Raw genomic sequence first — 15822 nt, 5'->3', positions numbered from 1 at the left:
TACCTGCATATGAGCACTGCTAGAGAAATTCACACAACAGAGCATAATGGTTTACACAGGAACTTCAATATCATCAATCCTGCATGGGCCCACAACACTATCAGATGATCCTAATAAATATTTTTGGTAAACCCATCCTCCAGAACAAATTTTCAAACCTTCAGTCTCCTTAAATCCTAGTTCTCCCTCATATAACTCCCTCCTCCCTCACATACCTCCCTCCTCCCTCACATCTACCCCTGCTCTCAGCAGTTCTTCCTGCATCACAGAGGAAACAGTTCTTCTATCATCATTTTATTCTCTCCTGTTACATTATAAAAAGCTGTTACACTTCTCTCTAAGACAATCCCTCTCTGTGTATTTTTTTAAATTGTTGGCTCCCTCTGTGTACACTTTTGATCCCATTGTCTGCTATCTTTCAGAAGCCTAACACTGTTGATGATCCCTTATCTTTTCTGTTTGTTCAAATTTTTCCTCTCTGTTGGATCCTTCCCAACAGGTTTAAATATAAAGAGTCTCCATTAAAAAAAAATCAAGCAAACAAAAAACATTGCTTTACTCCACACTTCACTCAAGCTACTACTTTCCCCTTCACAGCCAAACACTTCTTGACTGAATTGTCTCTTCTTACTATCATTTTTTCTTTGCCTCCTGTTTACACCTTAGTCTACTTCTGTTTTACAGCCCCCCCCCCCCCCCTGACTACAGCAAAACAGTTTCTGCTCATGTCACAATAATCTTCCTATTGTCAAAATGAATGAGCATTTGTCACTCACCTTTCTAGATGTGTTGGCAGAATTTGATCAGTTAATCAACTCCTCCTTCTTGAAATGTTCACCTCCTTGTCCTTTTTAAATTAAACTTACTATTCTGAGGTAATTGTAGATTCACATGCAGACATGCAGTTGTCAGAATATAGAGAGATTTTAGATATGCTTCATCCAATTTTTCCCAACAGTAACATCCTATAAAACTATAGTATATCATAACCAGAATATTGACATTGAAACAGCCAAAATACAGAACAGTTCCATCACCACAAGGATCTGTTGTGGTGCCCATTTATAGCCACACCCACTTCTCTCCCGGATCCTTGATTTTCCACATCCCACTCTGAACAAGGAATCTGTCCTCTGCTTCTAAATTTTGTCATTTGAAGAATCTTATATAAGTGGAATCATAAATTATACAACCCTTTGAGATTGGCTTTTTTCACTCAGCATAATTCTCTGAAGGTTCATCCAAGTCATTGTCTATATTAATATTTCATTTTGTTTTATTGCTGAGTAGTATTCCAGGGTATGGATTTACTATAGTTTGTTTAACCTGCACTCTGCACCTGTTGAATAATATTGTTTCCAGTTTAGAGCTATTATAAAAACGCCAATGAACATGGACATAGAACGTTTTGTGTGAACATAAATTTCCCTTTCTCTGGGATAAATGCCCAGGAATACAATTACTGGACCATATAGTAGTTATATGTTTTGTTTTATAAGTCACTGCCTAACTGTTTTCCAGAGTGGCTGTGCCATTTAATATTCCTACCAGCAATGTATGAGTGACTGTGTCTCTGCATCATTATCAGCATTTGGTGTTATTATTGTTGTTTGTTTGCTTGCAATTCTAATAGGTGTGTAGTGGTATTTTATTGTGGCTCTATTTGTATTTCTTTAGTGGATAATGATAATATTATTCATTGTTTATTTGGCATCTGTGTATTCTCTTCAACGAAATGTCTGTTTATAGGTTTTTGCCCATTTTTTAATTAGATTGTCTTTTTTTTTTTACTGTTGAATTTTCAGTTATTTATGTATTTTAGATATGAGTCCTTTGGTAGGTTTGTAGTTTGTCTTTCATCTTCTTGATGGTCTTTTACAAAGCAAAAGCTTTTAATTAAGTTTTACTTTTTGCCTAGCTCTAAATCACAGACTTTTCTCCCATGTTTTCCTAAAGTTTTATCGTTTTTACATTACATTTGTGATTCACTTAAATTCTTATATAAATTTCATATTGGGGGGACACCTATGAATGTCTAATTGTTCCTCCATTGAACTGCTTTGTAAAAAACAGTTGGGTGTATTTGGGTGGGTAAATTTCAAGGTTCTCCATTCTGTTTCAATGATCTATGTGTCTATCCCTCTTCCACTGTCTTGATTACTATAGCTGTACACTGAGTGGCCAGATTATTATGATCTCTGAACGCATAATAATCTGGCCACTCAGTATATATATATTAGAGGCCTGGTGCATGAATTCGTGCATGGGTGGGGTCCAGCCAGCCTGGCCAGGGGGAGGGGACATGGGCAGTTGGCCGGCCTGCTTGCTGGTCGAACTCCTGGTCGAGGGGGCAATTTGCATATTAGCCTTTTATTATATAGAATATACACTGAGTGGCCAGATTATTATGCGTTCAGAGATCATAATAATCTGGCCACTCAGTGTATAATAAGCCTTAGTAAATGATGTCTGTTTTGTTCATCATTGTATTCTCAACTCCTTAAACAGTGCCTAGCAAGTTGTAGATACACAACACACTTTAAAATATTTTTGAGGTACAACAGTGTCATGAAAATTTTCTCTATCTGTGTTATCTAATATGGTAGCGAATTGCCCCATGTAATTATTCAGCACTTCAAATGTGGCTAGTGAAACAGATGAGCTGATTTTAATTTTTTTATTTAATTCTAGTTAATTTAAATGTCAATAACCACCTGTAGATAATGGCTACTGTATTGGGCTACACAGGTTTAGAGGGTAGCCATGAAAGTGGGTGATTAAAATGGAGGCAGGTCAAGGTCATTAGGTTTTAAGAAGTCAATAACTGCTCAGCCAAAGTTTTGGATGAATAAACCAAGTGAACATTGAAGTCCCTCAGGACAATGAGTTGAATGTTGGAAAAGAAGGCTCTGTGTTAGAAGCTCAAAGGCCTGGATTACTTTGGGGGCATGATCAGTGTCTAGGCAACAAAGATGAGGTGTGGTAAGTGATTGATTTGGCTGTTTTGTGCCTAAAATGTTGTCTTTCCAGCAGGACAGAGAAACAATAGCCTGGAAGCTGCCTCAAAAAAGCAAGAGGACACAAGTCTCTCTTGCAGTCCCTATAAATGAGTGTCCTTGGTGAAATGCCAGAGTCAGGGCAATAAGGAGTGAAATAGCATTTGTTGACAAGGAGGAGCAATATAGGAGAGCTTGGTTATCAGACAGAAAAGAATTGAAGGGGCACAATAGAAATATTTGTGAGGAAGGGAGTCATGGAAAGAAGGGCTGGGGAGAAGAGGCACAAAATAGTGTGAGAGATGACTCAGCAAGGTGGCTCTCCAAAGCTGCTGAGGTGGTAGCAAAGTTAGTCTCAGAAAAAGGCACTGTTACCCTGATTATGAACTCTATTAATAGATTATTTAGCTTTTGAACCGTTTTTGCAGCAAAGTGACTTTCTGTAACCACAAGATATATATTAGACTTTGTAAAAGTGAACATTTTTTGTGTAATAAATGTTTTTATTGGGGAAAAATATACATAATATAAAATGTACTATTTAAATCATTTTAAAATATACAGTTCATTTGCACTTAGTACAGTCCTAATGAATAATTGTGGTTTTTTAAAGGGTGGTGGTGCACATTTATGGTGGAGGCTAATTATGGAACTACTAGAGGCCTGAAGCACGAAAATTCGTGCAAGAATAGGCCTTCCTTCCCCTGGCTGCCGGCACCGCCTTCGCTCTGGTGGGAGCCGCCTTTCCACCTTCATTCCGGCCCAGAGTTGCCTTCTGCCTCTTGCCTTGTTGCATCAATTTGCATATTCCCTCCTTATTGGCTGTGGGTGCCGCCATCTTTGTCACAGAGTTACGGTCAATTGCATATTCCAGCTTTATTAGATAGGATGGTGGCCTTCACTATTCTCAAGGTTCCAAATGCAATGAATGTACAGTGTCAAGCTGTTGCAGATAAGGTGCTGGCTGAGGTACATGTGATCTTGAAGTAGCTGTTGGCTCTAGTTTGCAGGCTCTGAGGTGGGTGCAGATATTTTAAAAATTCACTCAAAAAGGAACCCAGTAACACACTATTCTGAGCCATAGATGTTAATAAAGCCTTACTAGCCTCATTTCCTTATCTGTAAAATGTAGTAATAGTCCCAGGATTGTCATGAGGATTAAATACGTATAGAATGTATTATCATAGTACATAGTATGCCCTCAACAACTGGTAGCTATTATTATTATGCCATAGTCATGATTTAACTCTGCCTTTTGTTAGCACTATTGGAACAGTGGAGATATCCCCTCTGTTCAATTATAACTTCCTTAAGGGCAAGGACTATGCATACTTTTTAATGTCATATTTATTTATGTTTTATTTATTTTTACTTTTTAAAAAAATTCTTTATTGTTGAAACTTTTACATGTCTCTTTTTCCCCCCATTGACCTCTCCGCACCGGCTCCTACCCCGCAACACATGCCCCCACCCCTCTAGTGTCTTTGTCCATTGGTCATGCTCATATGCATGGATAGAAGTCTTTTGGTTGATCTCTTACCCCCCACACACCCTCCCTTGCCTTCTCTCTGAGGTTTGATGGTCTGATGCTTCTATGTCTATGGATCTATTTTTGTTCATCATTTTATGTTGTTCATTATATTCCACAAATGAGTGAGATCATGTGATATTTATCTTCCTTCAACTGGCTTATTTCACTTAGCATAATGCTCTCCAGGTCCATCCATACTGTTGCAAATGGTAAGAGTTCTTTCTTTTTTACAGCAGCATAGTATTCAATTTTGTAGATGTACCAGTTTTTTAATCCATTCATCTGCTGATGGCTGTTTCCAAATCTTAGCAATTGTAAATTGAACATAGGGGTGCATATATTCTTTCTGATTGGTGTTTCTGATTTCTTGGGATATAATGGACTATGCATACTTTTTATATCCCATCAGCCTGGCATATAGTAGGAAGTTCACACACTTTTGTTGAATGAAATAATTCCTTTTTTTATGTCTACTTCCTTCTTCCTCCAGCCCTAGCTAGAGTCTACATGAAGTGGTATTGTTGTTCAGAGCACAGGTTTTCCAGTTAGATAGGTATGGATTTTGGCTCTGCCACTTACTACCCGCATGCCCTCTGACAAATTACTTGAAAAATATGCATCTCACATATAACATGAAAATAAATATCTACTTTGTAAAATTGTGAGAAATTACAGCACAGCACAATGCCTGTCACAACTAAGTGCTTGAACAGTAATAATTACCACCACTACTTCTACTACCACCATTATTATGATGCTGTTTCTTTAGAAAAAGGAGGCATGCCTCCTGAACTCCCCAAGGTTAAGGAGTGACTTGGTAAGAGAGAGTGTGATACATTCACACTAGTGAATAAAACTTTTTAAAGGAAGACTTGTTAGAGTTGGAAAAGCAAGAAAGAGACAAGTAAGCAAGAGAAACTGAATCAGCCATAAATAAAACTGGGAAGTGGGTGACATTTGTTTGTGGTGTGCCCCATCCATGCTTAGGCCATACCTCTCTCTCCAATTTAGGCTCTTAACTAGTGTGCCAAGTTGTCTCTTCCATGTTGTCTGCCAATGCTCCAGAACTTTTCCCTATCTTCTTCTCACTTGTTCTGTATATTCTAAACTCTTGGTAAATAGTCAGGAAGTAATTTACTAATCTAAGGTCAGATGTTAATGGTCTGCTAATAGTTTTGTTTCCTCAATCCATAGTTACTGAGTACCTTAACTCATGAGAGAGTCTGACTTGTGAAAATTGCAGGTCTGGTTGGTGGTGTGGGAAAGAGGAGCCAGGTCTTTGGACAGAAAGAACCTTCCCATAGTAAGCATCTGCCTACTCAGCCCTTCGGTGGAATGAGGTTTGAACAGAAGTAATGGATATCTAAGTGGACTGAGAATGTATTTTCCAGTAAACTCCTTTGATGTCCTCAAAATGCTAAAAACCACAACAAACACCTCAAAGTTGCAGGCTTTAGTGTTCACATCATTATCACATTCATGGACAGTGTATCTTTTGATCCTTTCTCTTTCCAGGCTTTCCCAACCCCTGCCTGCCTCATATTCAGAGTCTGCTGCCACCTGCAGTTGCCACCAGCTAGTAGGCCAGACTGTAGCTTTCCACCATTTGGGGACCTCTGTTCCCATTGCAAGCCTGCCTCTCTACAATCATCTACCACCAATTAATATTTCTTGAGCACCTCCTCTGTAAGGTCCTGCCTTCCCTCCTGGATACTGCTGAGACTGTGTAATATTTGTGGCTTTATGCACAAATATGCCACTCTTATTTTCACAGGAGATATATTTGGGCTATTTTCCATAAAAGAAGAGAACTTTCAATTCATTTACCCACCTGGTTCCTTTTTTAACAAACAGTGCAAACACACTAGGGTGACCAACCATCCTGGTTTGCCCAAGACTAAGAAGTTTCCTGGGATGTTCAGAAAGCAAGAGAGTCTTGGACAAACCAGGATGGTTGGTTACCCTAAAACATTTATTGACTGTCCACTGTTTACCTAGCATAATTTTAGGCACTGATTGGGTTGCCTTCCAAGCTAGGGAAAAGTCTTAAATGAATGCCAGAGCAAAGTGATGCTTTAAGGTACAAATATACTGGCAAATACTTAACAACCAGCTCTCTGGGGAAGAAGGAAAAGCATCACTGATTTGTAGCATTTGCCAATTTCTGTGCTATAAACACTCTTACCATGGCCAATTTCAAGTTACCAATGTGATATCATTGAATGTGGAATAGAGAAAAGATGCAGAATAGAAAACATTTAACAAGTAGTGGCACGGTGCACGAAATTTGTGCATGGGGGGTGGCCCCAGCCCGGCCTGCACCCTCTCCAATCTGGGACCCCTTGGATGTACAACTGCCAGAAGATGTCCTTGTGGGATCAGGCCTAAACCAGCAGTTGGACATCCCTCTCGCAATATGGGACCGCTGGCTCCTAACCGCTCATCTGCCTGCCTGCCCAATCACCCCTAACCACTCTGCCTACTGGCCTGCTCACCCCCAACTGCACCTCCCCGCTGGCCTGCTCACCCCCAATTGCCTCCCCCCCCGCTGGCCTGATTGCCCCCAAATGCCCTCTCCTGCCAGCCTCATGCCCCCAACTGCCCTCCCCGGCCAGCCTCATGGTCCCCAACTGTCCTCCCCGGCCAGAGGCCCTCCCTCCGCGGCCGGGTGTGGAATGCTTGCCTTGTCACCGGGGCAACAACGCAAGTGTTTCTCAACCCCCCTACCCCCCCAGCTGCTCCATGCCCGCTACCCAGAGGCCCTCCGCGGCTGGGGTGGAACGCTTGCCTCATCGCTGCGGTGACGAAGCAAGCATTCTGCCAGGCTGCTCAAGCTGCCTGCTCTCAGTGGCCATCCCCCTCGGACTGGGGGACTCCGGCGGGGCTGAGAGGACTGGGTGCTGCCATCTTGTGGCTATGGGCACTACCATCTTTGTGATAAAGTGACTGTTAATTTGCATATTACCCTTTTATTATATAGGATATCACCAGATAAAATCCTACCTAATAATAGACAAATATGCAAATTGACCATACCTCCGACACACCCACAAGCCACACCCACCATCCAATCAGAGTGAGTATGCAAATTAACCCATCCAAGATGGCTACAGCCACAGAGAGCAAGGTTTCCCAGGCAACAGAGGGAAACAAGCTTTCTGCCAGCCGTTGCAGGCCTAAGCCTCCACTCAAGCTACAAAGTTTCAATTATAGAAGGTAAACAAATTCAAACAGAAATGGCATCAGAATGGAGCTTGAGAGAGCAGGCCAGGGTTGCCACCGGCAACAGGGGAAGCAAAGCTTTCCGCACACCCTGGCCGGGCCCACCCGCTTAAGGCAACAAAGTTTCAATTATAACCCCAACACAAATGGCTGCCGGCCTCGGAGGGAGCCCCAGGCTTGGCTCCGCTCCAGGCTACAAAGTTTCAATTGTAGAAGAAAAATAAATTCCAGATAAGAGGGCCTCAGTTTGGGTTGCCAGGGGGCATGGCCGGCCTGCAAACCACCACAGGCCCCTCGCTCAGGCCGCCCCACGCCCCAAGGGAACCCCACCCTGATCAGGGACACCCTCAGGGCAAACCAGCTGGCCCCCACCCATGCACCAGGCCTCTATCCTATCTAATAAAAGAGTAATATGCAGATTGATCATCACTGCAACACACAATATAGCTGCCCCATGTGGTCAAAGATGCTGCCCCCATGTGGACACAAGATGGCCAGCAGGAGAGGGCAGTTGGGAGGCACCCGGCCTGCAAGGGAGGACAGTTGAGAAGGACCAGGCCTGCAAGGGAGGGCAGTTGGAGGTGACCAACTCTGCAGGAGAGGGCAGTTAGGGGTGACCAGGCCAGCAGAGGAGGGAAGTTGGGGGCAAACAGGCTGGCAGCGGAGTGGTTAGGGGGTGATCAGGCTGGCAGGCAGAAGCGGTTAGGGGCAATCAGGAAGGCAGTCAGGCAAGCAGTTGGGAGCCAGCAGTCCTAGAATGTGAGAGGGATGTCCGACTGCCCGTTTAGGCCCGATCCCATGCACCGGGCTTCTAGTAGATATAAATAACCTCAAGAGCACAGATAAGCCCTAGCCAGTTTGTCTCAGTAGATAGAGCGTCAGCCTATGGACTGAAGGGTCCCAGGTTTGATTCTGGTCAAGGGCACATGGCTGAGTTGGGGGCTCCATCCCCAGTAGGGGATGTGCAGGAGGCAGCCAATCAATGATTCTCTCTTATCATTGACTAGAGGCCCAGTGCACGAAGTTCGTGCACGAGGGGTGTGTGTCCCTCAGCCCAGCCTGCACCCTCTCCAATCTGGGACCCCTAGAGGGATGTCCAAATGCCCGTATAAGCCCGATCCAGGTAGGATCAGGCCTAAACAGACAGTTGGACATCCCTCTCACAATCCAGGACTGCTGGCTCCCAACTGCTCGCCTGTCTGCCTTCCTGATTGCCCCTAACTGCTTCTGCCTGCCAGCCTGATCACCCCATAACCACTCCCCTGCCAGCCTGATTGATGCCTAACTGCTCCCCTGCCAGCCTGATTGCCCCTAACTGCCCTCCCCTGCCAGCCTAATTGATGCCTAACTGCTCCCCTGCCAACCTGATTGCCCCTAACTACCCTCCCCTGTAGGCCTGGTCCCCCACAACTGCTCTCCCCTGCAGGCCTGGGTCCCTCCAACTTCCCTCCTCTGAGGGCCTGGTCACCCCTAACTGCCCTCCCCTGCAGGCTTGATCACCCCCAACTGCCCTCCCTTGCAGGCCTGGTCCCTCCCAACTGCCCTCCCCTGCTGGCCTGATCGCCCACAACTGCCCTCCCCTGCTGGCCATCTTGTGTCCACATGGGGGCAGTCATCTTTGACCACATGGGGACAGCCATCTTGTGTGTTGGAGTGATGGTCAATTTGCATATTACTCTTTTATTAGATAGGATAGAGGCCTGGAGCATGGGTGGGGGCCTGCTGGTTTGCCCTGAAGGGTGTCCCGGATCAGGGTGGTGGTTCCCTTGGGGCATGAGGCGACCTGGGTGAGTGGCTTGTGGTGGTTTGCAGGCCAGCCACGCCCCCCAGTGACCCAAGCTGAGGCCCTGGTATCTGGGATTTATTTATCTTCTATAATTGAAACTTTGTAGCCTTGAGTGGAGGCCTGGGCCTGCCAGGGTATGCGGAAAGCTTGGCTTCCCTCATTGCCGGGGAAACCCAAGCCGCCTGCTCACTCTGTGGCCTCAACCATCTTGTTTGGGTTAATTTGCATACCCGCTCCTGATTGGCTGGTGGGCATGGCTTGTGGGTGTAGCAGAGTGATGGTTAATTTGCATATTACCCTTTTATTAGATAGGATATTTCTATCTCTCTCTCCCTCTCCCTTCCTTTCTGAAATCAATAAATGTATTTTTTAAAAGAGCACAGATAATAGTAAAATGTAGTAAAATAATTAGGAAGTGATGACTTTAGAGTATTACCTTTATTTTAATAAAGTTTATTTATTTGCAAGTTTATATCATTTAATTTTTAATAATGGCTTGCAGAATTTCCAAAAATTTAACCATCAATTTTCATAAGTCAGTATGAGCCATTTCTAGCACATCACTGAGAGAACCCTAGAAGTCACCTGTTTTCATCATGCACATGTCTCTTTCCCACTGGCATGCCACAAAAGACTGAAAATCCATCATTTATAATCTATGCCTTTAATCTAATCTCTGCCTTCAGTATACTAAGATGAGAAAGACCAGAAATAAAGACACTTGTTCTAATCCAAGTCTGATCATAAACTGGCAGTGTGACCTTGACCTTGTTGACCCCAGATTCCTTATAATATGGGGTTATGGGGGTTAGACAACTAGAATTCTTAAATGACTCTTTCAGACATTAGTGTGTGTGTGTGTGTGTGTGTGTGTGTATTTACAGCCTGTTGAGGTATAATTCATACACAATAAAACTATTCTATCACACTTCCTACATGGAACATTCTCACAGGCCACTGGCTCCCCTCTTGTCTGCCTAATCGTGGCTGCCTTGGCTAAGAAGCACTGTCACAAGACACAAAGCATGGCACATTCCAGGCAAGGAGGCCCTCTCCACTGAGTAGGGCTGTGGTTGTACGGACACCGCCCCCCCCCCCATCCCCCGGATTTCTTGGCTTCTCTTGTTTTAGCAAGTAGACTTTTCTGAACATTGAAGAGGAAACATTAGCCACAAGCATATACAGGAAGACATTCCATTTCTGGGTAATGGAGGATTTTGAGGATTATAATCAGGAGAAAATATTTTTTCAGCAGTGATGTCTCAGAGTTTTGCCCTTCAGTCTCCTTGATTTGAAAAACCAGTCCTCCAAAGCCATGCTGGTTGTCAACCTTTTCCCACCCCAGCACCCCTGAGTGGCCTACCCCATGGGTAACAACCTCTGAGGATGCCAATGGAACTCAGGCTGGGGTATAATAATCTCAAGGGCAGGGTTAGCATGATTTTTTTTAAAGTCATTTTTTTCGGAGAAACCAAGATGGTGGCATAGGTAAACACCTAAACTGATGCCTCGCACAACAATATCAAAACTACAACTAAAAGACAAAACGGACACCATCCAGAACCACAGGAAAGCTTGCTGAGTGGAAATTCTACAACTAGAAGGAAAGAGGAAAGCACGTTGAGACTCAGAGGAGCTTCAAAAGGCTAAGGTATGGAGACGCACGCACGTGGAGAGGATGAGTGGCTGAGTGCACGGGCGGCTGAGTGTGCAGCTGGCTTTCTAAAGCGGGAGGGAGATGGAAGCTCCTGACTGCGCTGAACTCCAGTCCCGGGAGAGACTCTGGGAACCCAAACTCATTCGGGGGAAATCTGGACTGTCAGGAAAAGAGAAAGCACACTGAGACTCAGGGAAGCTGCGAAAGGCAGAGGTCTGGAGGCGCGCACGCAGAGAGGGTTGACTGCTGAGTGCATGGGCGGCTGAGTGTGCGGCTGGCTTTCTAAAGTGGGAGGGAGATGGAAGCTCCCAACTGTGCTGAATTCCAGTTCCGGGTGAGTTTCTGGGAAACCAGACTCATTCGGGGAGAAAATGGACTATCTGGCAGTGGGCGAAACTCGAGGGCGGCTTTCTCTCAGAGGTGCTTGCAGTGATTACCGAGGGACACTGAGACCCAGGGTCCTCATAGGGCAGGGCTGATGGGAAGCCAAGGCTGTCTGCTCCGCCCTGAGACTACGCCCCATCCAAGCTGAGCACAGAGGCTTTTGCAAGTCTTCTCCCATAAGGATGTCTCCAGCACAGAAGTTCTCCCAGCATAGACACAGCTGATCCTCACAGCCAATTGGCCTGGAGGTCAATTCCCCCCAGTGATACCAACAACAATCAAGACTTACCTACAACAAGGCTGTACACACAGTCCACAAAGGGGTACACCAAGAGTATCCACCTCAGGTAACTGGGGAAGGCTGAGCCACTGGGCTATAAAGGACACTTACCACACAAAGCTACTCTACCAATTCAGGGAAGCAGCGAAAATGTGGAGACAAAGAAACAGATCACAAACGAAAGAAATGGAGGAAAGCAAATGACCGGATATAGAGTTCAAAACCACGGTTATAAGGTTTTTCAAGAATTTCCTAGAAAAGGCTGATAAATTTAGCGAGACCCTCAAGGATATGAAAAAGGACCAACTAGAAATTAAACATACACTGACTGAAATAAAAAATATTATTCAGAGACTTAACAGCAGACTAAAGGATCACAAGAATCAAGTCAAAGATATGAAATACAAAGAAGCAAAAAACACTCAACTGGAAAAGAAAAAAGAAAAAAAGAAAAAAAAATTTTGAAGATAGTGTAAGGAGCCTCTGGGACAACCTCAAGCGTACCAACATCCGAATTATGGGGGTGCCAGAAGAAGAGAGAGAGCAAGATACTGAAAACCTATTTGAAGAAATAATGACCGAAAACTTCCCCCTCCTGGTGAAAGAAATAGACTTATAAGTCCAGGAAGCGCAGAGAACCCCAAACAAAAGGAATTCAAAGAGGACCACACCAAGACACATCATAATTAAAATGCCAAGAGCAAAAGACAAAGAAAGAATATTAAAAGCAGCAAGAGAAATACCGTTAATTACCTACAAGGGAGCACCTATACGATTGTCAGCTGATTTCTCAACAGAAACTATGCAGGCCAGACGGGAGTGGCAAGAAATATTCAAAGTGATGAATAGCAGGAACCTACAACCAAGATTACTCTACCCAGCAAAGCTATCATTCAGAATTGAAGGTCAGATAAAGAGCTTTCACAGATAAGAAAAAGCTAAAGGAGTTCATCAACACCAAACCAGTATTATATGAAATGCTGAAAGGTATTCTTTAAGAAGAGGAGGAAGAAGAAAAAGGTAAAGATAAAAATTATGAACAACAAATACATGTCTATCAACAAGTGAATCTAAAAATCAAGTGAATAAAAAATCTGATGAACAGAATAAACTGGTGAATATAATGGAATCAGGGGCATAGAAAGGGAGTGGACTGAAAATTCTTGGGGGGAAAAGGGTGTGGGGGGTGCGGGAAGAGACTGGACAAAAATCGTACACCTATGGATGAGGACAGTGGGGGGGAGGTAAGGGCAGAGGGTGGGGTGGGAACCGGGTGGAGGGGAGCTATGGGGGGGGGGGGGAAGAGGAACAATTGTAATAATCTGAACAATAAAGATTTATTAAATTTAAAAAAAGTCAGTTTTTTCATTTTACTCAGAGGGAAAGCATTTAAGGGTGTGTTTCCAAGGTACAGCTGCTTGTCTAATAACAACAATAATTACCTTCATATTCTTCAATAGGGGATTAGTGAAACAAATTAGGGGAAGCCCGGCTGGAATGGCTCAGTGGTTGAGTGTTGGTCAGGGCACATGCCTGGGTTGCAGGCTCGATCCCCAGTGTGGGGCGCGTGCTAGAGGCAACCAATCAATGATTCTCTCTCATCACTGATGTTTCTGTTTCTCTTCCCCTCTTCCTTCTTCTCTGAAATAAAAAAATATATATTTTAAAAAAACCAATTCACACAAAATAAGCTAGACATATTTAAATAATATGATTTAATTAATTTTGACTGAAACCATCACCACAAACAAAATAAAGAGCATTTCTATCTCCTGCAAATGTTTTCTCATAACCTTTTATAAATGAATCCCTTTTTCTCCCCAATGGTCACTAATATGCTGTCAGAAATTGTAATTCTAGAAATTATAAAATTTTCTATCTGGAGAGCATTATGCTAAGTGAAATAAACCAGTCAGAGAGATAAGTATATTATTTCATTCATATGTGGAATCTAATAAACAGAATAAACAAGGAGCAAAATAGAGACAGACTCCTAGAGAGCAAACTGACAGCTGTCAAGAGGGAGAAGTTGGGGGCTGGATAGGAGGGGTGGAGGGATTGAGCAAAAAAGAGAAAAAAACTCATGGACATGGACAACAGTGTGGTGATTGCCAGGGAGAGGAAATGGGGGTAGGTGAGAGGAGGGTACAGAGATGGTGATGGAAGGAGACTTGACTTTGGGTGGTGAACACACAATGCAGTGTGCGATAGGTATGATAGAATTCTACACCAGAAACCTACACTGAGTGGCCAGATTATTATGATCTCTGAACACATAATAATCTGGCCACTCAGTATATGTGTGTGTGTGTGTGTGTGTTTATTAGAGGCCTGGTGCATGAATTCGTGCATGGGTGGGGTCCGGCCAGCCTGGCCAGGGGGAGGGAACATGAGCAGTTGGCTGGCCTGTCTGCTGGTCGAACTTCTGGTGGAGGGGACAATTTGCATATTAGCCTTTTATTATATAGGACATACACTGAATGGCCAGATTATTATGCGTTCAGAGATCATAATAATCTGGCCACTCAGTGTATTCCACAACTTGATATGTATCATGTTTTCACTTTCACTCAGTTTAAAATATTTTCTAATTTCTTTTGAGACTTACTCTTGAGCCATGGAATATTTAGAAGTGTTATTTATTTTCCAATATTTCAAGGATTTTTTCATGTATCTCTTATTGATTTTTTAATTGATTTTTTTACTTCTCAATTACAGTTTACATTCAATATTACTCTGTATCAGTTTCAGAGTTTATTATTTTTTGTTCAAACTTCTATATTCTACTTATTTTTTTATCTCCTTGTTTTATCAACTACTGGGGTGTTATCATGCTATATGTTTTCCCTATCTTTTATGTTTAATCTATTTGTATTTTGATATTTAAAGTGGTTTTTCTATAAGCAGCATATGGTTGGGTATTTATAATTTTTTCCATTTTACCAATCTTAGCCTTTAATTGTGGTATTGCTGTGAGACCATTAACTTCAATAAGGTTATTGATATGGTTCTGTTAAAAGTACCATATTGCTATTTTTATTTGTCCCAACACTGCCTCTTATCCAATGTCTGGAAACTATTGTTTCATATATATTGCCCAGTTTTTTAGTTGTTAATGTGGGAGGGTAAATCCATTCACTGTTACTTCATATTGCTGGAAATAGAAATCTTCCATGTTCTGTTTTTCATACTGATTTATAATTTATATAATGGATATTAGCCTTGTCTTTATATATGTACCACATATGTGCTTCTAGTTTATCACTAGTCTTTTAATTATATTTATGTATTTTTTTCATAAAATGTTTTTAATTTTGATGTAAAATCATTCATTCTTTTCCTTTGGGCTTTTATGTCATACCTTCCCTATACTGTCCTCTAAATCATCATGTTTTAAAAAAAGAAAATAACGCCCCAGTATGGGTGAACTTTATTTTTAACATCAAGTTTATTAATTATAAATGTAATACATGCCCATTGTAAAAACACTAAGTAGAACAGAGGGCTATAGATAAAAATGAAAAGTTCTTTTCCTCTTCTCCTATTGCCCTCGCAAAATTCCTCTTGCCAGAAGTTAACTCCTGTTAGCAATTCTTGTGTATATCCTTCCATACATGTTCTGGACACATACATACACATGCATATTTATCCTTTTGTACACAAACGAGATTCACAACACAGTTCAGCACTTTTTTATTTAACATTGTATTTTGAGTTCTTAATGTGACTGAGTTTTATCAGATATTTAGCAGACTGACAGAGGGACCAGGATAATCAGAGAACATGGTGTAGAAGTACACAGGAAAAGGCATATTCATTTCTGTAAGGCCAACACTTAGTACAAAACCTGGCACATAATAAATGCGTAATAATAAGTGTTAAACAACTAAAGGGAAAGAACAACTTGAGAAAACTGAAAACTGCCATTTTGACTATTCTTCTCATGCCAGACCTGGTCTTAAGAGT

This window comes from Cnephaeus nilssonii (assembly GCF_951640355.1).
Source record: "Cnephaeus nilssonii genome assembly, chromosome: X".
Classification (NCBI taxonomy): Eukaryota; Metazoa; Chordata; class Mammalia; order Chiroptera; family Vespertilionidae; genus Cnephaeus; species Cnephaeus nilssonii.
The sequence above is the reverse complement of the archived record's forward strand: the minus strand, read 5'-3'. Positions refer to the sequence as shown.